Source organism: Arachis stenosperma, chromosome 1 (genome assembly GCF_014773155.1).
Source record: "Arachis stenosperma cultivar V10309 chromosome 1, arast.V10309.gnm1.PFL2, whole genome shotgun sequence".
NCBI lineage: Eukaryota > Viridiplantae > Streptophyta > Magnoliopsida > Fabales > Fabaceae > Arachis > Arachis stenosperma.
This window is the reverse complement of record NC_080377.1, coordinates 73,639,934-73,656,604: the sequence shown is the minus strand read 5'-3', so window position 1 is coordinate 73,656,604 and position 16,671 is coordinate 73,639,934. Positions and strand designations below refer to the sequence as shown.

The 16,671-nt window shown below is 41.3% G+C and overlaps 2 non-coding genes across 2 annotated transcripts; one reads left to right on the top strand and one right to left on the bottom strand.

The window, feature by feature from the left end:
* Positions 1 to 9,821: 9,821 nt before the first annotated feature.
* LOC130955716 (small nucleolar RNA R71) lies at positions 9,822 to 9,929 on the bottom strand. The gene has a single exon (XR_009076851.1). It is a non-coding gene; the product is annotated as a small nucleolar RNA R71 (small nucleolar RNA).
* A 5,453-nt stretch (positions 9,930 to 15,382) lies between these two features.
* Positions 15,383 to 15,486, top strand: LOC130948819 (small nucleolar RNA R71). Its single transcript, XR_009073276.1, has one exon. It is a non-coding gene; the product is annotated as a small nucleolar RNA R71 (small nucleolar RNA).
* Positions 15,487 to 16,671: the final 1,185 nt, after the last annotated feature.

Sequence of the window (16,671 nt, the reverse complement as noted above, 5' to 3'; positions counted from 1 at the left end):
CTTTCCGGCTTCTGCGGCGAAGGTGCACTTTGTCGGGTTAAGTCTCGTGTTGTGTTTTCTGAGGGTGCCGAAGACGCTGGTGAGGTCGGTCAGCAAGTTTCTGTCTTCTTGTGTCTTTACCAGCATGTCGTCGACGTACACCTCTAGCTGTAGTTCGATGTGCTCTGAGAACACTTTGTTCATTAGCCTCTGGTAGGTTGCCCCTGCGTTCTTCAGCCCGAAGGGCATTACTACGTAGCAGTAATTTGCCCTTGGGGTTATGAACGAGGTCTTTTCTTGGTCGGGTCCGTACATCGGGATTTGATTGTATCCCGAGTATGCGTCCATGAAAGAGAGATATCTGTAGCCTGAGGCTGCGTCTACTAAGGCGTCGATGTTTGGTAGTGGATATGGGTCTTTGGGGCAGGCTTTGTTGAGGTCTGTGTAATCGACGCACATCCTCCATTTTCCGTTGGGCTTTTTTACCAGGACCACGTTTGCGAGCCATAGGGGGTATTTTACTTCCTTAATGAACCCTGCATCTAGTAGTGCTTGTACTTGTTCTTCTATTGCTTGCATGCGCTCGGGTCCGAGCTTCCGGCGTCTTTGTTGGACAGGTCGGGATCCCGGGTAAACTGATAGCTTATGGCACATCAGGTCGGGGCTTATGCCTGGCATGTCGGAGGCTTTCCAGGCGAAGAGGTCGGAATTCTCCTTTAAGAGGGTTATGAGTTCCTCTTTTAGGCCCGTTTTGAGGTTCGCTCCTATGTTTGTTATTTTTTCAGGTGTGTTCCCAATCTGGACTTTTTCGGTCTCTCCCTCTGGTTGTGGTCGAGGATCTTCTCGGGACTGCACTCGTCCGAGTTCTATCGTGCTGACCTCCTTCCCTTTTAGGCTCAGGCTTTCGTTGTAGCATCGCCGCGCTAGTTTTTGGTCGCCTTTTAGGGTAGCGATTCCTTTTGCGGTAGGGAACTTCATACAGAGGTGTGGGGTCGAGACTATAGCTGCCAGTCTATTTAGGGTTGGTCGCCCAATGAGGGCATTGTATGCCGAAGTGACGTCGACTATAATGTAGTCGATGCTTAATGTTTTAGATTGCTCGCCTCTTCCAAAGGTAGTGTGTAGCGGGATGTATCCTAAGGGATGGATCGGGGTATCCCCTAGCCCAAATAGGTCGGTGGGATAGGCCTTTAGTTCTTTTTCTTCAAGTCCGAGCTTGTCGAATGCCGTTTTGAACAGGATATCTGCTGAGCTTCCCTGGTCAATCAAGGTTCGATGTAAGTTGGCGTTTGCTAGGATAATGGTGACTACCATTGGATCGTCGTGCCCGGGAATTATCCCTTGAGCATCTTCTCGGGTAAATGAGATAGTAGGTAACTCGGACAAGGGACTGTCTTCTCGGACATGATAGACTTCTTTGAGGTGTCTTTTTCGCGAGGATCTGGATGTTCCTCCGCCTGCAAAACCTCCATTTATCATGTGAACGTGTCTTTCAGGGGTTCGCGGGGTTTGTTCGGCCCGACCTTTGTTATCTCCCCGCCTTCTCTTCCTGGTCTCTTCTCCTTTCTCTGCTATGTATCTGTCGAGTTTTCCTTCTCTGGCCAACTTTTCTATAACATTTTTTAGGTCGTAGCAGTCGTTAGTAGAATGACCGTAGAGCTTGTGATATTCACAGTATTCGGACCGATCTCTTCCCGCTCTCTTGTGTTTTAGCGGTCGGGGCGGTGGGATCTTTTCGGTGTGGCATACTTCTCTGTAGACGTCTACCAGGGAGACTCGGAGGGGGGTGTAGTTGTGGTACTTCCGTGGCTTGTCCGAGTTGGGGTCTTCTTTCTTCTTCTGTTCCCGATCCCGATCTCGGAGTGAGTAGGTTGATTCTTTCCTAGAAGAGTCTCTTAGCTGGGAGGTTTCCTCCATGTTGATGTATTTTTCTGCTCGCTCCTGCACCTTGTATAGGGAGGTCGGGTATCGTTTGGATAGGGATTGGCTAAACGGTCCCTCTTTTAGGCCGTTTGCTAGTCCCATGATGGCTGCTTCAGTGGGCAAGTGTTGTATGTCCAGGCAGGCTTTGTTGAATCGCTCCATGTATTCTCGGAGAGTTTCTTGGTTGCCTTGTTTGATCCCGAGTAGACTGGGGGCATGTTTTGTCTTGTCCTTTTGAATAGAGAACCTTGTTAGGAATTTTTTGGTTAGGTCTTCGAAGCTGGTGATTGATCTTGGTGGCAGGTTGTCGAACCACTTCATGGCTGACTTAGTGAGAGTGGTGGGGAAGGCTTTGCACCGAATCGCGTCGGAGGCGTCGACTAGGTACATTCTGCTTCTGAAGTTGCTGAGGTGGTGGCTTGGATTGGTGGTGCCGTCGTAGGGATTCATATCGGGTGGTTTGAAGTTTCGCGATACCTTTTCCTTCATGATCTCTTGCGTGAAAGGATCATGGTTGCCTTCGGGGGTGGTGCCGCGTTCTGTCCGGCCTTTCAGGTTGGCCTCTATTTTCCGCAGTTTTTCTTCTAATTCTCTGCGCTTTCGATTCTCCCTTCTCAGATCTTGTTCAGTTTCTTTCTGTTTCTTTATGTCCTCTTCGAGTTGTTTCAGTCGGTTTTGTTGTGCCCGGACTGCTTCTAGAATTTCCGAGCTCTTTTCTTTTTCGGAATTTTGTGGATCTTTGTTTGGGAGTGATGTCTTTGGGCGATTCTGTTTGTTTCCTCCTGGAGTGCGTGGTGATAGAGGGCTGTCCGGTCGTTCTCCGGTGTCAATTTCGTCCTCCTGTTCAGATGCAGCGCGGTCATTGTTGTGAGAGTCGTCCGCCATGGTAGGGGGATGACTTCCAGGTCCCCGGCAACGGCGCCAATGTTCCGAAGGTTACCTGAAACGTGTAGCTCGGTCGTCTGGAGAGGCCCGAGGTGGGGGTTCAGGGACCCGAGCTTGATATGCAGAGTGGTTGGTGGTTGTACCTGCAATGACACTCCGATGCTTAAGTTAGCATGGGTCCAAGCAGATATGTGTAGATGTGGAATGAATGCCATACCTGGGTGCTCCAGTGTATTTATAGTAGTTGGCCGTGATCTTCCCTGGATAAGATATTCTTATCTTATCTTATCTTTCGGGAGTTTTATCCCTATCTTTGTGGAACCGCCTTTGCTAGGCCTTTTCGGCCTTTAGGTTTGGGCTGCGTTCCTTTTGATGGGCCTTCCCTTGCTTTATTCGTCCGAGGTCCGACCTTTAGGCGTGAGCCTTTAGGACGAGGTCGGACCTTTTATGAACTGACCGAGTTTGGAGGAGCCCGGTCAGGGTATGAACAAAAACCTTTTTCATTTAAGAGAGGTAAAGGATTAATGGAATTATTCATAGCTTTAAGACATAGTTACTAACTACTAATGATCATGAAGTAGAGACACAAAACATAAACAAACATAAAGCATTAAAATCAAAAAACAGAAAAATAAGAACAAGGAATGAATCCACCTTAGTGAGGGTGGCGCCTTCTTGAAGGACCAATGGTGCTTTTTGAGCTCCTCTATGTCTCTTCCTTGCCTTTGTTGCATGATCCCTAATGATTTTGGTGCTCTTATCCTTAGTTGCTCCCAATAATTGTGTGGAGGGCAATTTATCCCCTGAGGTATCTCAGGGATTTATTGATTTGCAGTCAAATGTTTACCACTGAGCTATAGACCCTTTAGATGAATCTTTCCATCTCCTATGACTCAGAGGTGGAAGCTTTTGTCTTCCCTTTTCTCTTTTTTTTTGAGGTTTCTCTAGCCTTAGGTGCCATCAATGGTTATAGAAAAACAAAAAGCTATGCTTTTACCACACTAAACTTAAAATGTTGCTCGCCCTCGAGCAAAGAAGAAAGAATGAAAGAAGAAAAAGATATGGAGGAGAAGGAGAGAGGTGTATGTTTCGGCCATATGGGTGGGATTGGGTGGGGAAGAGATGGATGGATGTGAGTGGTGAAAATGTGATGGGGAAGAGAGATTGAGGTGATTAGTGAAGGGTTTTTGGTAAAGTGTGTTATAGGATTAATTAGGAGGTAAGGTGGGAATATGTTAGGTGGGGATCCTGTGGGGTCCACAGATCCTAAGATGATCCTGTAGGGTTCATAGATCCTGAGGTGTCAAGGATTTACATCCCTGCACTAATTAGGCATGTAAAATGCCTTAGCATGCAATTCTGGCATTTAAACGCCGAAGTGATGCTCATTCTGGGCGTTCAACGCCCATGTGCAGCATGTTTCTAGCATTGAACGCCAGGTCCATGCTTGTTTCTGGCGTTCAGCGCCAGCTCTCCTCAGGGTGTATTCCTAGCGTTTGAACGCCGGGATGTTGCTTGTTTCTGGCGTTCAACGCCAGATCCATGCTCTGTTCTGGCGTTGAACGCCAGCTAGATGCTCCTTACTGGCGTTTAAACGCCAGTAAGTCCTTCCTCCAGGGTGTGATTTTTCATCTGCTGTTTTTGATTCTGTTTTTAATTTTTGTATTTTTTTGGGACTCCACATGATCATGAACCTAATAAAACACAAAATAACAATAAAATAAAAATAAAATTAGATAAATAAAAATTGGGTTGCCTCCCAATAAGCGTTTCTTTTAATGTCACTAGCTTGACAGTGGGCTCTCATGGAGCCTTAGAGAAGTTCAGAGCATGATGAAGGTCTCCTAACACCAAACTTAGAGTTTGAATGTGGGGTCTTCTCAACACTAAACTTAGAGTTTGGTTGTGGCCTCCCAACACCAAACTTAGAGTTTGACTGTGGGGGCTTTGTTTGACTCTGTACTGAGAGAAGCTTTTCATGCTTCCTCTCTATGGTTGCAGAGGAAGGTCCTTGAGCTTTAAACACAAGGTAGTCCCCATTCAATTGAAGGACTAATTCTCCTCTGTTAACATCAATCACAGCTTTTGCTGTGGCTAGGAAGGGTCTTCCAAGGATGATGCATTCATCTTCTTCCTTCCTAGTGTCCAAGATTATGAAATCAGCAGGGATGTAAAGGCCTTCAACCTTTACTAACATGTCCTCTACTAATCCATAAGCTTGTCTTACTGACTTTTCTACCAATTGTAATGAGAATAAGGTAGGCTGTACCTCAATGATCCCTAGTTTCTCCATTATAGAGAGTGGCATAAGATTTATGCCTGATCCCAAGTCACACAGAGCCTTGTTAAAGGTCATGGTGCCAATAGTACAGGGTATTAAGAATTTGCCAGGATCTTGTCACTTTTGAGGTAAGATTTTCTGAACCCATGTATCTAGTTCACTAATGAGCAAGGGAGGTTCACCTTCCCAAGTCTCATTACCAAACAACTTGGTATTCAGCTTCATGATAGCTCTTAGATATTGAGCAACTTGCTCTCCAATCACATCTTCATCCTCTTCTGAGGAAGAATAGTCTTCAGAGCTCATGAATTGCAGAAGGAGATTTAGTGGAATCTCTATGGTCTCTATATGAGCCTCAGATTCCTTTAGGTCCTCAATAGGGAATTCCTTCTTGTTTGAGAGACGTCCCAGGAGGTTTTCCTCACTTGGATTCTCGTCCTTCTCCTCCCTTGGGCATCTGGCCATATTGATTACATCAATGGCCTTGCACTCTCCCTTTGGATTCTCTTCTGTATTGCTTGGGAGGATACTGAGAGGAGTTTCAATGATTTTCTTACTCAGCTGGCCCACTTGTGCCTCCAAATTTCTAATGGAGGATCTTGTTTCACTCATGAAACTTAAAGTGGCCTTAGACAGATCAGAGACTATGTTTGATAAGTTAGAGGGGCTCTGTTCAGAATTCTCTGTCTGTTGCTGAGAAGATGATGGAAAAGGCTTGTTATTGCTTAGCCTGTTTCTTCCACCATTATTAAAGCCTTGTTGAGGCTTTTGTTGATCCTTCCATGAGAAATTTGGATGATTTCTCCATGATGAATTATAGGTGTTTCCATAAGGTTCACCCATGTAATTAACCTCTGCCGTTGCAGGGTTCTCAGGATCATAAGCTTCTTCAGAAGCTGCCTCTTTAGTACTGTTGGATGCATTTTGCCATCCATTAAAACTTTGAGAGATCATGTTGACTTGCTGAGTCAACACTTTGTTCTGAGCCAATATGGCATTCAGAGCATCAATTTCAAGAACTCCCTTCCGCTGAGGCATCTGATGAGCGGATAATTTGTACGCTTTTTGGCATTGTTTTTAGTGTGTTTTTAGTAGTTTGAGTTGAGTTTTTATTATATTTTTATTAGTTTTTAACTAAAATTCACTTTTCTGGACTTTACTATGAGTTTGTGTATTTTTCTGTGATTTCAGGTATTTTCTGGCTGAAATTGAGGGACCTGAGCAAAAATCTGATTCAGAGACTAAAAAGGACTGCAGATGCTGTTGGATTCTGACCTTCCTTCACTCGAAGTGGATTTTCTGGAGCTACAGAAGCCCAATTGGCGCGCTCTCAACGGCGTTGGAAAGTCGACATCCTGGGCTTTCCAGCAATATATGATAGTCCATACTTTGCCCAAGATTTGATGGCCCAAACCGGCGTTCAAAGTCACCTCAAGAAATTCCAGCGTTAAACGCCGGAACTGGCACCTAATTGGGGGTTAAACGCCCAAACTGGCATAAAAGCTGGCGTTTAACTCCAAGAAGAGTCTCTACACGAAAATGCTTCAATGCTCAGCCCAAGCACACACCAAGTGGGCCCGGAAGTGGATTTTTATGTCATTTACTCATCTCTGTACACCCTAGGCTACTAGTTCTCTATATATAGGACCTTTTACTATTGTATTTTTTTCATCTTTGGACATCTAGTTCTTAGATCATTGGGAGGCTGGCCATTCGGCCATGCCTAGACCTTGTTCTTATGTATTTTCAACGGTGGTGTTTCAACACACCATAGATTAAGGTGTGGAGCTCTGCTGTACCTCGAGTATTAATGCAATTACTATTGTTCTTCCATTCAATTCCGCTTGTTCTTATTCTAAGATATCACTTGTTCTTCAACTTGATGAATGTGATGATCCGTGACACTCATCATCATTCTCACTTATGAACAAGGTGACTGACAACCACTTTTGTTCTACAAGCAACCAAGGCTCTAGTGAATATCTCTTGGATTCTTTAATCGGAATCTTCGTGGTATAGGCAGGACCTGATGGCGGCATTCAAGAGAATCCGGAAGGTCTAACCTTGTCTGTGGTATTCTGAGTAGGATTCAATGACTGAATGACTGTGACGTGCTTCAAACTCCTAGCAGGCGGGGCGTTAGTGACAGACGCAAAAGTATCAATGGATATTATTCCGGCCTGACCGAGAACCGACAGCTGAATTCCGCTATGCCGTGACAGGGCATATGCCAATCGCTTTCACTGAGAGGATGGGAGGTAGCCACTGACAATGGTGAAACCCTACACGAGCTTGCCATGGAAAGGAGTAAGAAGGATTGGATGAAGACAGTAGGAAAGCAGAGAGACGGAAGGGAAGGCATCTTCATGCGCTTATCTGAAGTTCCTACCAATGAATTACATAAGTATCTCTATCTTTATCTTTATGTTATTTTCGTTCATCACCATATCCATATGAGTCTGCCTGACTAAGATTTACAAGGTGACCATAGCTTGCTTCATACCAACAATCTCCGTGGGATCGACCCTTACTCACGTAAGGTATTACTTGGACGACCCAGTGCACTTGCTGGTTAGTTGTGTGAAGTTGTAGTGATCACAATTTCGCGCACCAAGTTTTTGGCGCCGTTGCCGGGGATTGTTCGAGTATGGACAACTGACGGTTCATCTTGTTGCTTAGATTAGGTATTTTTCTTCAGAGTTCTTAAGAATGAATTCTAGTGTTTCAAGGTGATGTTCTTATCATCACCAAAGCTGATTGATCATCATCAATTTAGCTCTTGAATGCAATGTCCTGCTGAAGCTTAGCTAGCTATGTCTAATTCCTTTAGACTAAAGCTTTAGACTAACATTGCATGATTCCTGGAATTCTCATTAAGAATTTTGATACCTTTATTTTCCTTTTCACTTAATTTTCGAAAAAGCACAAAAAAATTTATAAAATCATAAAATCCAAAAATATTTCTTGTTTAAGTCTAGTGTCTCATTTTAAGTTTGGTGTCAATTGCATGTTTCTGTTCTTCTTGCATTTTTCGAATTTATGCATGTGTCTTAATTAATCTTCAAGTTGTTCTTGATGATTTTCTTGTTTTGATCTTTGAATTCTATTGACTTGAGTGTTTCGTTGTTTCTCATATGCATTCTCATTTTGTTAGTGTCAGTAGTATACAAACTGCTAAGTTTGGTGTCTTGCATGCATTGTTATTTGATTTTATTTGCATTTTGATTATTCCTCATTATTAAAAATCCAAAAATATTTTTAATTTGTGTCTTTTCAAGTCAATAACACAGAGAATTGAAGATTTAGAACATACAGCAGAGGAATTGCACAGAAAAAGCTGGGCGTTCAAAACGCCCAGTGAAGAAGGACAGACTGGCGTTTAAACGCCAGCCAGGGTACCTGGTTGGGCGTTTAACGCCCAAAAGGGTAGTAGTTTGGGCGTTAAACGCCAGAATGTGCACCATTCTGGGCGTTTAACGCCAGGATGGCACAAGGGGGAAGATTTTGTTTTCAAATCAATTTTTTTTTCAAGTTTTCAAAGTTTTTCAAAATCAAATCTTTTTCAAATCATATCCTTTCAATCAAAGGCTTTCAAAATCAATTTCTTTCCTTTTTCAAAGATACTTACTAACAATTAATGATTTGATTGAACATTTTTTGCCTTTTCTGTTGAGAAAGGTTTTATGTTTGAATCATATCTTTTCTTGTTAGGCAAGTCATTAATTTTTAAAATCATATCTTTTAAAATTGTTTTCAAATCATATCTTTTAAAATTATTTTCAAATCATATCTTTTCAAATCATATCTTTTCAATCACATCTTTTTAAAAAGCATAACTTTTCAATCAAATCTTTTTTAATCACATCTTTTTCAAAATAGTTTTCAATCAAATCTTTTTTTTATTTCTAATTTCAAAATCTTTTTCAAAAATCACTTGATTTCTTTTCCACTCTTATTTTCAAAAATCAATTAAGTGTTTTTTAAAATGTTTTCAAAATCTTTTACTTAATTTTCGAAAATTACTTCCCTTCTTCTCACATCCTTCTATTTATGGACTAACACTATTCCTTAATGCAAAATTCGAACTCCATCTTCTTTGATAAGTTCGAATTTTCTACCTCTGTCTTCCATTTTTCTTTTCCTCTGACACCTCAAGGAATCTCTATACTGTGGCATAGAGGATTCCACATTTTCTTGTTCTCTTCTCTTTCTTATGAGCAGGAGCAAAGACAAAGGTATTCTTGTTGAGGCAGATCCTGAACCTGAAAGGACCTTGAAGAGAAAGCTAAGAGAAGCCAAAGCACAACTCTCTTTAGAGGACCTGACAGAATTCTTCAAAGAAGAACACATGGTAGCCGAAAACAACAACAATGCCAACAATGCAAGGAAGGTGCTGGGTGACTTTACTGCACCTACTCCCAACTTCTATGGGAGAAGCATCTCTATCCCTGCCATTGGAGAAAACAACTTTGAGCTTAAGCCTCAATTAGTTTCTCTAATGTAACAGAATTGCAAGTTCTATGGACTTCCATTGGAAGATCCTCATCAGTTCTTAGCTGAATTCTTGCAAATCTGTGACACAGTCAAGACTAATGGGGTTGACCCTGAGGTCTATAGACTGATGCTATTCCCTTTTGCTGTAAGAGACAGAGCTAGAATATGGTTGGACTCACAACCTAAAGAAAGCCTGGACTCTTGGGAAAAGCTAGTCAATGCCTTCTTGGCAAAGTTCTTTCCACCTCAAAAATTGAGTAAGCTTAGAGTGGAAGTCCAAACCTTCAGACAGAAGGATGGAGAATCCCTCTATGAAGCTTGGGAAAGATACAAACAATTAATCAGAAAATGTCCTTCTGACATGCTTTCTGAATGGAGCATCATAGGTATTTTCTATGATGGTCTCTCTGAACTATCCAAGATATCTTTGGATAGCCCTGCTGGAGGATCTCTTCATCTGAAGAAGACGCCTACAGAAGCTCAGGAGCTTATTGAAATGGTTGCAAACAACCAATTCATGTACACTTCTGAAAGGAATCCTGTGAACAATGGGACAAATCAGAAGAAAGGAGTTCTTGAGATTGATACTCTGAATGCCATACTGGCTCAGAATAAGATATTGACTCAACAAGTCAATTTGATTTCTCAAAGTCTGTTTGGAATGCAAAACGCACCTGGCAGTACTAAGGATGCTTCATCTGAGGAAGAAGCTTATAATCCTGAGAACCCTTCAATGGAAGAGGTGAATTACATGGGAGAACCCTATGGAAACACCTATAATTCTTCATGGAGAAATCACCCAAATTTCTCATGGAAGAATCAAGAGAGACCTCAACAAGGTTTCCACAACAATAATGGTGGAAAAAACAGGTTTAGCAATGGCAAGCCTTTTCCATCATCTTCTCAGCAACAGACAGAGAGTTCTAACCAGAATACCTCTGACTTAGCAACAATGGTCTCTGATCTAATCAAAACCACTCAAAGTTTCATGAATGAAACAAGGTCCTCCATCAGAAATTTGGAGGGACAAGTGGGTCAGCTGAGCAAGAAAGTTACTGAACTCCCTCCTAATACTCTCCCAAGCAATACAGAAGAAAATCCAAAAGGAGAGTGCAAAGCCATAAACATGGCCGAATATGGAGAGGAAAGAGAGGAGGTGGACGCCACTGAGGAAGACCTCAATGGGCATGCACCAATCTCCTCTGAGTTCCCCAATGAGGAACCATGGGAATCTGAGGCTCAAAATGAGACCATAGAGATTCCATTGGAATTAATTCTGCCATTCATGAGCTCTGATGAGTATTCTTCCTCTGAAGAGGATGAGTATGTCACTGAAGAGCAAGTTGCTAAATATCTTGGAGCAATCATGAAGCTAAATGACAAGTTATTTGGAAATGAGACTTGGGAGAATGAACCCCCTTTGCTCACCAAAGAACTGGATGACTTGTCTAGGCAGAAATTACCTCAAAAGAGACAAGATCCTGGGAAATTTTCCATACCTTGTACCATAGGCACCATGACCTTCAAGAAGGCTTTGTGTGACTTAGGGTCAAGTGTAAACCTCATGCCTCTCTCTGTAATGGAGAAGCTAGGGATCTTTGAGGTACAAGCTGCAAGAATCTCACTAGAGATGGCAGACAACTCAAGAAAACAAGCTCATGGACTTGTAGAGAATGTTCTGGTAAAAGTTGAAGACCATTACATCCCTACTGATTTTATAGTCCTAGAGACTGGGAAGTGCATGGATGAATCCATCATCCTTGGCAGACCCTTCCTAGCCACAGCAAAGGCTGTGATTGATGTTGATAGAGGTGAACTGATCATTCAAGTGAATGCAAAATCCTTGGTGTTTAAGGCTCAAGGATATCCCTCTGTCACCATGGAGAAGAAGCATGAAGAGCTTCTCTCAAATCAGAGACAAACAGAGCCCCCACAGTCAAACTCTAAGTTTGGTGTTGGGAGGCCACAACCAAACTCTAAGTTTGGTGTTGAACCCCCACATTCAAACTCTAAGTTTGGTGTTGGGAGGTTCCAACATTGCTCTGATCATTTGTGAGGCTCCATGAGAGCCATCTGTCAAGCTACTGACATTAAAGAAGCGCTTGTTGGGAGGCAACCCAATGATTATATTTTATATATTTTCTTTTGTTATTTTTTGTTATTTTGTAGGTTGATGATCATGAGAAGTCACAAAATTAATTGAAAAAGCAAAAACAGAATGAAAAACAGGAAGAAAAACAGCACACCCTGGAGGAAGAACTCACTGGCGTTTAAACGCCAGTGAGGGTAGCAGTTGGGCGTTTAACGCCCAGTCTGGCACCATTCTGGGCGTTTAACGCCAGAAAGGGGCACCAGACTGGCGTTAAACGCCAGAAAAGGGCACAAACTTGGCGTTAAACGCCAGAAATGGGCACCAGCCCGGCGTTTAATGCCAGAAATGGCTCAAAACGTGATTTTTTATGCCATTTGGTGCAGGGATGACTTTTCCTTGACACCTAAGGATCTGTGGACCCCACAGGATCCCCACAAACCCCTCACCTATCAAATCCCATCACTCTCTTCACCACTCACCTTCATAAAACCCCACCTACCTCACCATTCAAATTCAAACCACCTTCCCTCCCAAACCCACCCATACATGGCCGAACACAAAGCCATTCCCTTCTTCCTCATTTCTTCTTCTTCCACTCTCTTCTTTCTTCTTTTGCTCGAGGACGAGCAAACCTTTTAAGTTTGGTGTGGAAAAAGCGTTGCTTTTCGTTTTTCCATAACCATTTATGGCATCCAAAGCCGGTTCAACTGAGAAGGCATGACCTCAAGCCCATCACTAAGAAAAGGATGGAGCAAACAAGAGACCCCTCTCATCAAGAGATCCCTGAGATACTTCAAGGGATGCACTGTCCTCCACAAGACTATTGGGAGCAAATTAACACCTCCCTAGGAGAGTTGAGTTCCAACATGGAACAACTAAAGGTGGAGCATCAAGAACACTCCATCATCATTAGAGAAGATCAAAGAATCATGAGAGAGGAGCAACAAAGACAAGGAAGAGACATTGAGGAGCTCAAGCACTCCATAGGATCTTCAAGAGAAAGAAAGAGCCGCCATCACTAAGGTGGACCCATTCTTTAATCTCCTTGTTCTTTATTTTTCTGTTTTTCGAATTTTAGTGCTTTATGTTTATCCATGTTTGTGTCTTATGATCATTAGTGTCTTAGTGTCTATGCCTTAAAGCTATGAATATGAATCCATCACCTTTCTTAAATGAAAACTGTTTTTATCACAAAAGAACAAGAAGTACAGGATTTCAAATTCATCTTTAAAACTAGCTTAATTAGCTTGATGTGGTGACAATACTTTTTGTTTTCTGAATGTATGCTTAAACAGTGCATATGTCTTTTGAATTTGTGGTTCATGAATGTTAAAATTGTTGGCTCTTGAAAGAATGATGAAAAAAGAGACATGTTACTGAGGATCTGAAAAATTATAAAAATGATTCTTGAAGCAAGAAAAAGCAGTGAATACAAAAAAAAAAAAAAAAAGAAGAAGGAGAAAAACGAAAAAAAAAGGGGGAGAAAGAAAAGAAAAAGAAAAAGAAAGAAATAATGTTGTGATCCAAGGCAAAAAGAGTGTGCTTAAGAACCCTAGACACCTCTAATTGGGGACTTTAGTAAAGCTGAGTCACAATCTGAAAAGGTTCACCCAATTATGTGTCTGTGGCATGTATGTATCCGGTGGTAATACTGGAAGACAGAGTGCTTTGGGCCACGGCCAAGACTCAATAAGTAGCAGTGTTCAAGAATCATCATACTTAACTAGGAGAATCAATAACACTATCTGGATTCTGAGTTCCTAAAGAAGCCAATCATTCTGAATTTCAAAGGATAAAGTGAGATGCCAAAACTGTTCGGAGGCAAAAAGCTACTAGTCCCGCTCATCTAATTTGGAGCTTAGTTTCATTGATAATTTGGAGTCTATAGTATATTCTCTTCTTTTTATCTTATTTGATTTTCAGTTGCTTGAGGACAAGCAACAATTTAAGTTTGGTGTTGTGATGAGCGGATAATTTGTACGCTTTTTGGCATTGTTTTTAGTGTGTTTTTAGTAGTTTGAGTTGAGTTTTTATTATATTTTTATTAGTTTTTAACTAAAATTCACTTTTCTGGACTTTACTATGAGTTTGTGTATTTTTCTGTGATTTCAGGTATTTTCTGGCTGAAATTGAGGGACCTGAGCAAAAATCTGATTCAGAGACTAAAAAGGACTGCAGATGCTGTTGGATTCTGACCTCCCTGCACTCGAAGTGGATTTTCTGGAGCTACAGAAGCCCAATTGGCGCGCTCTCAACGGCGTTGGAAAGTAGACATCCTGGGCTTTCCAGCAATATATGATAGTCCATACTTTGCTCAAGATTTGATGGCCCAAACCGGCGTTCAAAGTCACCTCAAGAAATTCCAGCGTTAAACGCCGGAACTGGCACCTAATTGGGAGTTAAACGCCCAAACTGGCATAAAAGCTGGCGTTTAACTCCAAGAAGAGTCTCTACACGAAAATGCTTCAATGCTCAGCCCAAGCACACACCAAGTGGGCCCGGAAGTGAATTTTTATGTCATTTACTCATCTCTGTACACCCTAGGCTACTAGTTCTCTATATATAGGACCTTTTACTATTGTATTTTTTTCATCTTTGGACATCTAGTTCTTAGATCATTGGGAGGTTGGCCATTCGGCCATGCCTAGACCTTGTTCTTATGTATTTTCAACGGTGGAGTTTCAACACACCATAGATTAAGGTGTGGAGCTCTGCTGTACCTCGAGTATTAATGCAATTACTATTGTTCTTCCATTCAATTCCGCTTGTTCTTATTCTAAGATATCACTTGTTCTTCAACTTGATGAATGTGATGATCCGTGACACTCATCATCATTCTCACTTATGAACAAGGTGACTGACAACCACTTTTGTTCTACAAGCAACCAAGGCTCTAGTGAATATCTCTTGGATTCTTTAATCGGAATCTTCGTGGTATAGGCAGGACCTGATGGCGGCATTCAAGAGAATCCGGAAGGTCTAACCTTGTCTGTGGTATTCTGAGTAGGATTCAATGACTGAATGACTGTGACGTGCTTCAAACTCCTAGCAGGCGGGGCGTTAGTGACAGACGCAAAAGTATCAATGGATATTATTCCGGCCTGACCGAGAACCGACAGCTGAATTCCGCTATGCCGTGACAGGGCATATGCCAATCGCTTTCACTGAGAGGATGGGAGGTAGCCACTGACAATGGTGAAACCCTACACGAGCTTGCCATGGAAAGGAGTAAGAAGGATTGGATGAAGACAGTAGGAAAGCAGAGAGACGGATGGGAAGGCATCTTCATGCGCTTATCTGAAGTTCCTACCAATGAATTACATAAGTATCTCTATCTTTATCTTTATGTTATTTTCGTTCATCACCATATCCATATGAGTCTGCCTGACTAAGATTTACAAGGTGACCATAGCTTGCTTCATACCAACAATCTCCGTGGGATCGACCCTTACTCACGTAAGGTATTACTTGGACGACCCAGTGCACTTGCTGGTTAGTTGTGTGAAGTTGTAGTGATCACAATTTCGCGCACCAGCATCCCATTATTCACGGAATTCCTCTCAGAAGTGTACATGAATTGGTTATTTGCAACCATGTCAATAAGTTCTTGAGCTTCTGCAGGCGTTTTCTTTAAGTGAATAGATCCACCTGTAGAATGGTCCAATGACATCTTAGAAAACTCAGATAGACCATAATAGAATATATCTAATATGGTCCATTCTGAAAACATGTCAGAAGGACACTTTTTGGTCATCTGCTTGTATCTTTCCCAAGCTTCATAGAGGGATTCACCATCTTTTTGCTTGAAGGTTTGAACTTCCACTCTAAGCTTGCTCAGCTTTTGAGGAGGAAAGAATTTGTCCAAGAAGGCCGTGACCAGCTTATCCCAGGAGTCCAGGCTATCTTTAGGTTGTGAGTCCAACCATGTTCTAGCTCTGTCTCTTACAGCAAAAGGGAAAAGCATGAGCCTGTAGACTTCAGGATCTACTCCATTCGTTTTTACAGTCTCACAAATCTACAAGAACTCAGTTAAAAACTAATAAGGATCTTCAGATGGAAGTCCATGAAACTTGCAGTTCTTTTGCATTAAAGCAACTAATTGAGGTTTCAGCTCAAAATTGTTTGCTCCAATGGCAGGAATGGAGATGCTTCTTCCATCACTTATTGTTGTTGGGTTCAGCTGCCATCTCCTTCTCTTGTTTGAAAATTTCAAAAAGGTTGTCTCTAGAGTGTTGCAATTTAGCTTCTCTTAGTTTCCTCTTCAGAGTCCTTTCAGGTTCTGGATCAGCTTCAACAAAGATGCCTTTTTCCTTATTCCTGCTCATATAAAAGAGAAGAAAAAGAAAAAAAAAAGAAAAGGAAGAAGAATCCTTTATGTCACAGTAAAGAGGATCCTTATTGTTAGTAGAAGAAGAAAGGAATAAAAGTGGAGAATCCAATCACAAGGGTGAGGATAGAGGCAGTGATTGGAGATGAAGAGAGGTGAAGAGAAGTGTTAGTAAATAAATAAATAAATAGAAGAAGAGAAGAGAGGGAGAATTCGAAAATAATTTTGAAAAAGTAGTTAATGATTTTCGAAAATTAAAGATAAGATATAATTAAAATTAAAATTTAAAACAATTAAAAAGAATTTTTAAAAAAAGAGATGAGATATTTTCGAAAATTGAAGAGGGAAAAGTAGTTAGGTGGTTTTGAAAAAGATAAGAAACAAACAAAAAGTCAAATAGTTAGTTGAAAAAGATATTAAAATCAAATTTGAAAAGATAAGAAGATAAGAAGATAAGAAGTTTAGAAAAGATATTTTAAAATCAAATTTTTGAAAAAGATAAAATTTTGAAAAAGATATGATAAAAAGATAAGATAAGATAGATTTAATTTTTAAAATTTTAAAATTGATTACTTAACTTAACAAGAAACTAAAAGATAAGATTCTAAAATTTAAAGATTGAACCTTTCTTAACAAGAAAGTAACAAACTTCAAATTTTTGAATCAATCACATTAATTGTCAGTGTAATT